At 39.1% G+C, this 9,562-nt stretch overlaps 1 long non-coding RNA gene across 1 annotated transcript in view; it reads right to left on the bottom strand.

Annotated features, from left to right (window-relative positions):
* Nucleotides 1-1,161: 1,161 nt before the first annotated feature.
* Nucleotides 1,162-9,562, bottom strand: part of LOC141542719 (uncharacterized) — a 61,655-nt gene continuing 53,254 nt past the window's right edge. The window contains exon 3 of the long non-coding RNA XR_012482239.1: nucleotides 1,162-1,833. This is a non-coding gene — a long non-coding RNA (uncharacterized LOC141542719). The remainder of the gene's footprint in view (nucleotides 1,834-9,562) is intronic.

Below are 9,562 nucleotides of genomic sequence, written 5' to 3'. Positions count from 1 at the left end.
TACTTTATAGAATTAGAGAAAGCCACAACAAAATATGGATGGCCAGAGAGAAAGGTATTGTTAGAATATCAAGATAAAAGTAATGAAGGTAGATTCACCTGCTCATGTTTCTTAATCTATTCTAAAGTAAGAGTACATTCCGTCTTTTGTGGATTCTGATGCTCTAAAATTGATTTAGAGTCATTATTTAAAGGTATTTGGAGGAGTTAGGGAGAAAGGTTGGACAAGTCCCTGTCTTTACCCTGCCATCTTGGCTTTGCCTCTCTTACAATATGTTGATTCCAGAGTTCTCAGCATGTATGTTAAACTGTATTATAACTTTCATATGGGTTTAGAAATCTATCTTATCCATACAGGAAGTAGAAGAATAGGATACACAAGGGAGGAAGGATGATAGAAGAGAGGACATATTGAGAGAAAGGGTGGCCAAAAGCAAAATACTTTTGAAGGACAGGGTGAAAGGAGAGGGAATAGAATAAATGGTCAGGAAATACAATTAGCAATAATAATTGTGAAAAGAATTTTGAAACAGGTTTCTCTGATGACGGTCTCATTTCTCAAATGTATAGGGAACAGAGTCAAATTTATTTTTTTAAAAAGAGCCATTCCCCAGTTCATCAATGATATAATCTATGCCCAAAGGGCTATAAAATTATGCATACCTCTTGATCTAATAAAACTATTACTGGGTTTATATCCCAAAAGAAATTTTTGAAAAGGACCGATGTGTACAAAAGTGTTTATAGCAGCTTTTTTCTCAGGGAAGAGATTTAGAAATTAAAGGGATACCCATTAATTGGGAAATTGCTGAATAAATTGTGGTATGTGATTATGATGATGGCATATTATTCTTCTATAAGAAGTGATGAGCAGAATGCTGTCAAGAAAAACTTGGAAAGTTCTTCCTGAGCTCACGCAAAGTAAAATGTCTGTATATAATGTTGTGGGATGTTAAGCTGTGAATAAGTTTGCTATTGTCAAAAATATAATGGCCCAGGATTGTTCCAAATTACAGAATTGATGAACAAAAATTTCCCAGATCCTTTTCTTCCAGGATTTAGAAAGGGATATTTTTATTCAAGGCCTGATCCACTCTTCCACACCTGATATCTGTCAGAAAATCTGTTTAAAACTTGGTTAACAGACAACAGGAGAACGTACTTTCCTCTTTATTTCTTTTATTTAAGTTCCCAGAAATTACCTCAATTCTTGAAGCTGCTGCTGAGTGTATATAAACATTGTCATAATGAAAATAAGCACAGTCACAATCTCGTTTTTCTCTAAAATCTGGGCTCTTGTCATGAGTTTCCAGGCTCTTCAGTATCCCATGAAAGTAGGTGCAGGATGGTTGTGCAATGGATTTCCAAAAAAAATTGTTCAACTCTTTGTTCTTTGAAAATTTATAAAGAAAAATCCAGATGACACTTGCCATGGACTTTGACAAAAGTCATGTAAGGCATAATCTGGAGGAAACATTCACTACAGGCAAAAAGTTCTTCATTTAAGGGTTTCTTCATAATGGAAGAGTGACTACTCATCAGAGCACTGGAAAATATGTTTGCTCAGTACCTGTGACAAAGAAATGTGTCCTGAACACTGGACTAGAAGCTGGAGTAGGTGGGCAATGGGGGTAAGCAGAATCCTGCTCCTCAGAATCTTGAGTCGTTAGAGTTAATTGCAAAATGAAGTACTAAGAGCTTACTGTGTGCTGGTATTGTACAAGCATCTGTCTTCTGCTTAATATTTCAGTTTGAAGATCTGTTAACCTCTTGTCTTTTTCTTGGAGATATCAAATCCATGGAGGATAGTTTTCCATGAAGAAGAGAGAAGGTCCTGTTGAATTAAAAAGTTTTAAAAACACAAAAAACATATTTTATCTTGTGATCTTAATTGTTCAGAGAACAACCTTAACCCTAACCCTAATCCTAACCATAATTGTTCTTGCATTTTTAAATGATTTTTGAAAAATGAGTCCTACCTTGTCTTACAGATGAGCTTTCTTTTTTACCCCTGGGCCCCACAGAATTACTAATACTTGGCACTTGTATAGCCTTTCAATCTCCAATTCATGTTTGATTATTTTTATTTGATGCTCTCTGCAACATTGTAGAATTGGGAGGATGGGCATTATTAGCTCTGGCTCACCAATGGTCGGGAAAAATTGGCCTAAGCTTAGAAAATATATTTAGAGCAGATATGGGACTAAATCTGGGAAGGAGGGAGATGAAATGACAGAGAATGGATGATAGGGTATGACAGACATGAAAAATAAGTTCTCTCTAGTTTCTTTTTTAAATTTTTTTTAATGTTTTGGTTTTACATTACAAATATTTCTGGATTTTCTCTCTTGAATGAAAGATTTCTTACAAAAATAGAAGTCAAACAGTTAAGGAAAATTGATGATAGAGTGAACTTATTTAAAAGTGAATGCAACATTCTGCCTTTGCTCTATGTGTGTGCATATGTTTGAACTCATATGTGTGTATGTATATATATATATATATATATATATATATACATACACACATATACGTATGTACTTGTGCATCTCTACTTTATACACCTAAATTCTATCACCTCCTTACTTCTCTATAAGAAGGTAGATCAAAACAATTAATCCTTTTGGCTCATGTATGATCACTATAATGTTTTCTTATCTAAATCAATCTCTTTATTAGGAAATATATATATATAGATAGATATAGATATATATGTTAAAGGAACTGATTCCTCATAAATACAATTATCAGCTGACAGTATTTTTATTTTAAGAGTTATTTTTAAAGTATTCTATTTTTTCTAGTTACATGTAGAAAAATTTAAGATTCATTTAATTTTTTTTGAAAACCCAATTTTCTCCCTTTCCTGCCCCTCTCAAAGATGGAAAACAATTTGATATTGATTACACATGTGCAATTATATAAAATATATTTCCACATTAGTCATGTGGTGAAAGAAAAAAAAAATAAAGATTCCTCCCTTCCTTCCACCTTCCCTCCCTCCTTCCCTTCTTTTCTTTCTTCCTTCCTTCCTTCCTGCCTGCCTGACTTCTTCCCTCCTTCCTTACCTTCTTCTCTTCCTTCTTTCCTCCCTCCCTCCCTCACTCTTTTCCTCCTTCCTTTCCTCTCTCCTTTCCTCTCTTTTTTCTTTTCTTTCTTCCTATTTGTATATATTTCTAGAGAACTGTGAATTTAGTCAATAGGATTTACAACTGAAAAGAGATGGGGAAGTAGAATGCATCATATTCAGAGGTGACAAGCCAAGAACCACAGAAAACAATGAGAAGAAGAGTGTGAGAAAGCACAGAGATTCATGGGAGAAAATAGCCAAGAACAGGATGCCCATTAAAGCCATAGGTACACATGTTCATACCCGAATGCACAAACAATGGCTAAAAAGAAAGTGACCTGGAGCATCTTATTCACAGGCTGCATCGGGCCACATTAGGTAGGAGGTGGGATAAGTTGAACACTTAACTGGAGCGTGACTCTGGTTTGTGGTAGTTAATGGGGGTGTGTTGGTTATGGGATGTATGGTAGTTAATATGGGTAGTGTTGCATATGGGGGCCTGAGGAAGAAGGTTGATGGAGAATGATTGATGGCTCCATGAGTTGAGAGCAAAGAACTGTTTGTATAAGTCCCCTACATACCACGTACAAAGAAAGAGGAAATATATGAGAAAACTGAGCAAGAGCCCAACCCTGTCCCGGTGGTATGTTATCAGGGTTTGGGGGTGGGGATGGCCTCCGGCTGGAGTTCTCGTTCTCCATACCCAGAGGAGAGCGATAGCTAAATGATGGTTTCATCATCCCCAAGGTGCTGGAAATCAAAACGAAACAAATGTTATTTCATGAGATTTGTTGGACAAGCAGGAAGCAGCTTTTGATTCAGAAATGATAGAACCCTTGAAAAGAAACCCAAAATGGCCATTCCCATGGGGCTTTAAGGTCTAAGGTTTGAAACATGAGCCCACGGCCACATGGTGGTGAGTAACACACGGTGGTGACCCATAGTTTGTAAGGATGCTGCCATATCCCTGAGCTAGGAAGCATCCTGGGCAGTGCTTTTGGCCATAAAGAGGAAGAGAGAATGAGGGTGAATACAAGCCGGCAGACCAAGTCACAGAGAGCTCCGTAGGATCAGAAAGGATTCAGAGGATGCTCCAGTTTCCTTTCTGGTGAGGTAGACTCATGGAGCTTCCCCTGCAGAGCCTGCCTCTGTTTGCTTTTGCATCCTGCTTCTCCTATTGACACTGGGAGATTGTAGCGAGCTGTCGTCTCTAGAAGCTGCTGGATCGCTCTCTGGGAAGAGATCTGCTGTGTCTACTCAAATCTCTCCGACAGATTCTTCTTCCTGTAACGAACCGTTGTCTCCAGGCAGTTGCTGTTAACTCTTGTCCAAAGAAGTGACTTCCCTTCCTGCAGAGAGCCCCGTCAAGCCTGATGCAATTCAGAGTCTTCCTCTTTCTCTGAGAGTCCTCTTCTTTTATTCTCCCAGAGAATGGGCGTGGGATAATGCAAGGGCTTCTGGGAAGAACCACCCCAGCCAATGAGCTTGCCCCCTCTTATCAAGTCAACCTGAGTTCTCACCTTGTAATTGTCCAGAAAACCTGAATTCTCACCTTGTCACCCTCCAGACAACCTGAGTTCTCACTTAGTAATCCTAACAGGAGATGGTGCCCACAGACTCCCAGTACAACTCCTGGTGGAAGGCTTTCTTATTTTGTAATCAGTTATCTGTAGAATTAGACAATCCAGGGCATTTTGTGGTCGAAAAGCCAGTGAAGCCCATGGAAATGATGATTGTCTTTGAATGTATCCCTTGTAAAAAAAAAAAAAAAATAACAATAAAATTACAACAGTATAGTAATATACAAAACATATAATATGATGTATATTGCTTTTAATTCAAAATTAATAACCTATTATTATATTATTCATGTATAATGTAGCTATAAATAATTATAAATGATAAGAGCTCTATAACTTCTCTGATGTGAAAAGCTCTTTCTCTAGACTATTTCACTGAGATACCAGAATTTCCCTCCACAGATAAAGAAGCAGAGATAAAATGATCTGTGGTTCAGGGTCACACAGGCAGGTCAGTGTCTAAGGAAGGATTCAAAATTGAGTGATCTCTGCCTGAGATTCTTGGTGGGTGTCCTTTGTTCTCAAAGACGCCCTCACGACGTTAGAGTCGAGTTACCGTGGGTCTGCCTGTGGCCGATCAGCCCAAAATGAGCTCAGAGTGCTCTGCCCTAGGTCAGACACAAATAGTTCTTGTGAACATTTGGGATGGCTTTCCTAACTTTGTGCACCTTGTATTTCTTCTGACCTCCCTCCATCCTGCATCGCTCACAGAGCACAGCCCCTTCTCTGATGGGGGCACGCCGTGCTGGGCACTTCTGGTCAGGGTCTCCCATGTCATGCATTCAGTTCTCAGTTCTTAAGAGAGACCTTGAGTGTGTTCTTGTAGGGCTTTTTCTGATCACCTTGTCAGCATTTGCTCTGTGTGAATTACCCTTAAAACAATCTTTTTGCTGAGAGTACACTTGGCATTTGAACAGTGTGACCAGCCCAACAAAGTGGTGCTCTCTGCAGTAGAGTTGGGATGCTGGGCAGTTTAGTTCAAGAAAGGACCTCGGTGACTGGTATTTTGTCCTGCCGGGTGATCTGCAGGGTCTTTCTAAGACAATTCAAATGGAAGCGATTCAGTTTGTTGGCTTAGCACTGCTGGACCATCCCTTTTTACAGGCATATAACAATGAGATCAGACAATGGCTCTGTAGACCTTCAGCTTGCTAGTCACTCTCATGCCTCCCTCCCACTCTTCCTTCAGAGTCTCCCAAGCACAGAACTAGCAGCTAGGATTTCTAAGGAAAAATGAAAAGGCTCTCTCTTGTACTATGTTCATGCTTTGATGGGGCAGACCTGGAAGGAGCCTCAGGTCTGAGCCAAGGGACACAGTGTTTTCCATCCCTAAAATATTATTTATCTCCATAGCCTGAGAGAGATTATTTTTCCTGTACTAATCAAAAGCAAAAGAAAATATTCAATTGGAACTTACAGTGAACTTGAAATGACAGCTATTGCTCTTTCAGCTCCCCCTGAAAAATGAATGCTGTTTCCCCAACAAGAAATAAAGGACACATTCCAACCTTTGAGATTGGAATCGGTCCACTCTCAGCCATACGTGCCTTTGGGCTTCTTCTGAGCACACACAGTTGGCCTGTGCAATATTTTCCCATTGGCAAAAGCTTATTTTTATCTGGACAGATTTTGCAGGTGTGCTTTGGAAAGCTCTCAGAAAATTTATCTGTAAAAATCCATTATGAAGCTCTATTTCAGCCTCACGGGAGTTCTGGGAACTTCCACTATAAACTATAATGATGAAAAAAGGAAGGGAGAAAGAAGGGAGAAAGTGAGTGACTATAGGAAGGGAGGGAGGGAGCAAGGGAGTGAAAAATCAAGAAAAGAAGGAAGGAAGGAAGGAAGGAAGGAAGGAAGGAAGGAAGGAAGGAAGGAAGGAAGGAAGGAAGGAAGGAAGGAAGGAAGGAAGGAAGGAAGGAAGGAAGGAAGGAAGGAAGGGAGAGAAGAGGGAGGAAGGGAGAGAAGAGGGAGGAAAGGAGGAAGGGAAGGAGGGAGGGAGGGAGGGAAAAAAGAGAAGGGAGGGGAAAAAGAGAAGGGAGGGAAAATGAAGGAAGAAGGGAGAGAAAGGAAGGAAAGAAAGAAGGGAAAGATGAAGGGAGGAAGGGAAGAAGGGGAAAGAAAGGAAGAGAAAAGGGAGAAATGGGGAAAGGAAGGAAGAGAGGGGGCAAGAAAAGAAAGTAAGATAGGGAAGAAGGGAAGAATGGTAAAAAGGAAAGTAGTAAGAAGGAAAAGAGACAAGAGGAGAGGAGACAAGAAAGGAAAGGAGAGAAGAAGAGAAAGAGGAGGAGGGGAAAGAGAGAGAAAAAGAGAGTTGTAACTGCCTCTAAACTAAGCCATCATTACTCTTCAGGGCTTTGAAGTGGTGGGAGAAAGGGGATGGAGAGCTGTTTGCTGTTTCTCTGGTTTGGGATGGCATTGGTGGTGCTTCCTGCCAGACAGCTTAGCCCCTGAGCTTGTAAGCTCTTCCTAAGAGATCCCATGAGCTTCCACCTTAAGTAACTTCCTTTATGAGGAACCATTGATTTTCTCATCAGACAATAAACTGGTAGTATACATAAAATGCCTATAAACTACCCACAATACTTTGTACTTGACCAAAGTGATAAGAACCATCTATCTATAAATACCACAGATCTCTCTTCTTCAAAAAGAAAGTGATGTTTTTTAACTCTGAAGATTTTTTTTAATTTTGTGAATAATGATAATGGCATTTATATAAAGCTATAAAGATGAGTAGTACTATACATATGTTATTTCATCTCCATTGGATTGAGGGGTGGGAGACAGTAAAAACTTCAGCATGATTTCTAGGGAGTGATCCTGAGGCACTGACGGGAGAATGGTGTTGCTCTTAACAGTAACAGGAAAGGTAGAGGGTGAGAAAGATTTTGGATATGATGATTTTAAGATGCCTACTGAATGAGCCTTTTGAGATATCTGAAAGAAAGCTAGAAACATCAGAGAAAATGAGGCAGGATTGTCAATTAAAAGCATTGGAGCTGATGGAATTGTTAAGGTGACAAAGTGTCAAGGGAGAAGAGATGAGGGCTCAGCATAGAACTTTATGATTAGAGACCGTGGTCTGGCTGAGGATACAGCAAAGCAGACTGAGAAATAAGAAGAGGTTCAAAAGAGAGTGTATCTCAAAAAACCTAGAGAGCAGAGAGGACCAAGGCAGGGACAATAATTGTGTATTATTGAAACCAATATTCCTAATTTAAAAAAAAAAAAGGAAGAATTTCTTCTGTTGGAAATTCTGTTAGATTAACAGTAATAATGTATGCCCTAAATTTCTTAACTGTGCGGTCAATGATGGAAGGGGCCAAGTGGATTCCAAAAGCCTGTTTCACTCACACACCACTGGACTAGAGCTGACTGAATGAGTCTCATTATGAACTTCTTTGTGATTAAATCAGTTTCTGCCCCTAAATCCCCATCTTGCCAGATTTGACTCGAACTGAGATATCTATCCAGTCACTTTCCTGAGCTCCAATCTTTTATTAACAGATTTCTGCTGGACATCTCCACCTGGTTATTCCATAAGCATCTCAAACTCAATATCCCCCAAATGGAATTAATACATCCTCTCCCCAAACGTGCTTTCTCTACAGTTCTATTTCTCTTGAGAACCTTCCTGGATTTGCAACATGGAATTACCCTTGTTCTTCCAGCCAATCAACTGATAAATCTTGTTATTTTTCTCCCACAGTATCCCTTAATCTGTCTCTTTTAATGATTACCACCTGAATTTGGATTATCATCAACTCATCTGGATTTTGCGTGATTGAATGAAATAATTTAGTAAATGCCTATTATTTGCCAAGTATAGTGAAATGGGCTGCAAATACAAGTAGAAAAGTGAGGCAGTTCCTCCTATCAAAAAACTTACATTTTAACACACACACACACACACACACACACACACACACACACACACACACACACGAGAAGTCAGAAGCAGAACGGATTCGGAAGCTACCCAGCCTGAGAAAGAAAGAAAAAACTGGAAATATTAAGGTTTGGGGGAAAAGAGCAAAGAAAGCAAAGACCATGGAATGGTCAGAGGTTTTTAGGATGCAGAGACAGAGCAGATGGCAAGGCCTAGAGATTCTTTGAACCTTTACAACCACTTTCTGCTCATCCTACTTAATGCTATTCTCTTTTCTCTGTAATCTATCTTCCACATACTGACAGCTATCTTTCTTTTTTTGAATTAATTAATTAAATTAATGTTTGTAGAAGTTCTATTGTCTCTAGATTGTGATCATTCTCTGGGAGGGGATCTCTTGGGGAGTTCTATTCATTCCAGTGACTTAGCACCTTGTAAAAATCCTAACAAAGTTTTACAAAAAATGTTATGCATAGGTAATTTTTCAACATTGACAACTGTAAAACCTTTTGTTTCAACTTTTCCCCTCCTTCCCCCCCCCCCAAGATGGCAGGTTGACCAATACATGTTAAATATGTTAATGTATAAGTTAAATACAATATATGTATACATATCCAGTTATTCTGACAGCTATATTTCTAAAGCATATCACACCCCTCCTCAAAAACTAGTCAGTGACTCCCCTGTGATATAAAGGATAAAAAATTGAATGCAGATCTTGTTAGCTGGAGTTTAAGATTCTTTCCCAATCTGTATCTAACTTAATTTTCTGGATTTATGCCAAATTGTACATCTTTATTTCCATAACAAGTAAGCCATACTAGTATACTGGACTTCTATTTCTTACCTTTGTCCAGGTTGTTCTTCATTCCTAGAAGAAAAGTCTTTTCACACGAAGGTGAAAAAGGACTAACTTCAAGTCCTTCTTCAGCAACTTACAGGCTATGTAATTAATGTCTCAGACCATTACAAAATTGATGATCCAGTATTTAAGCAACAGATAGGTTGCTGATCTGCACCAGCA

Source organism: Sminthopsis crassicaudata, chromosome 5, assembly GCF_048593235.1.
Source record: "Sminthopsis crassicaudata isolate SCR6 chromosome 5, ASM4859323v1, whole genome shotgun sequence".
NCBI lineage: Eukaryota > Metazoa > Chordata > Mammalia > Dasyuromorphia > Dasyuridae > Sminthopsis > Sminthopsis crassicaudata.
This window is presented reverse-complemented; position numbering and strand designations above follow the sequence as displayed.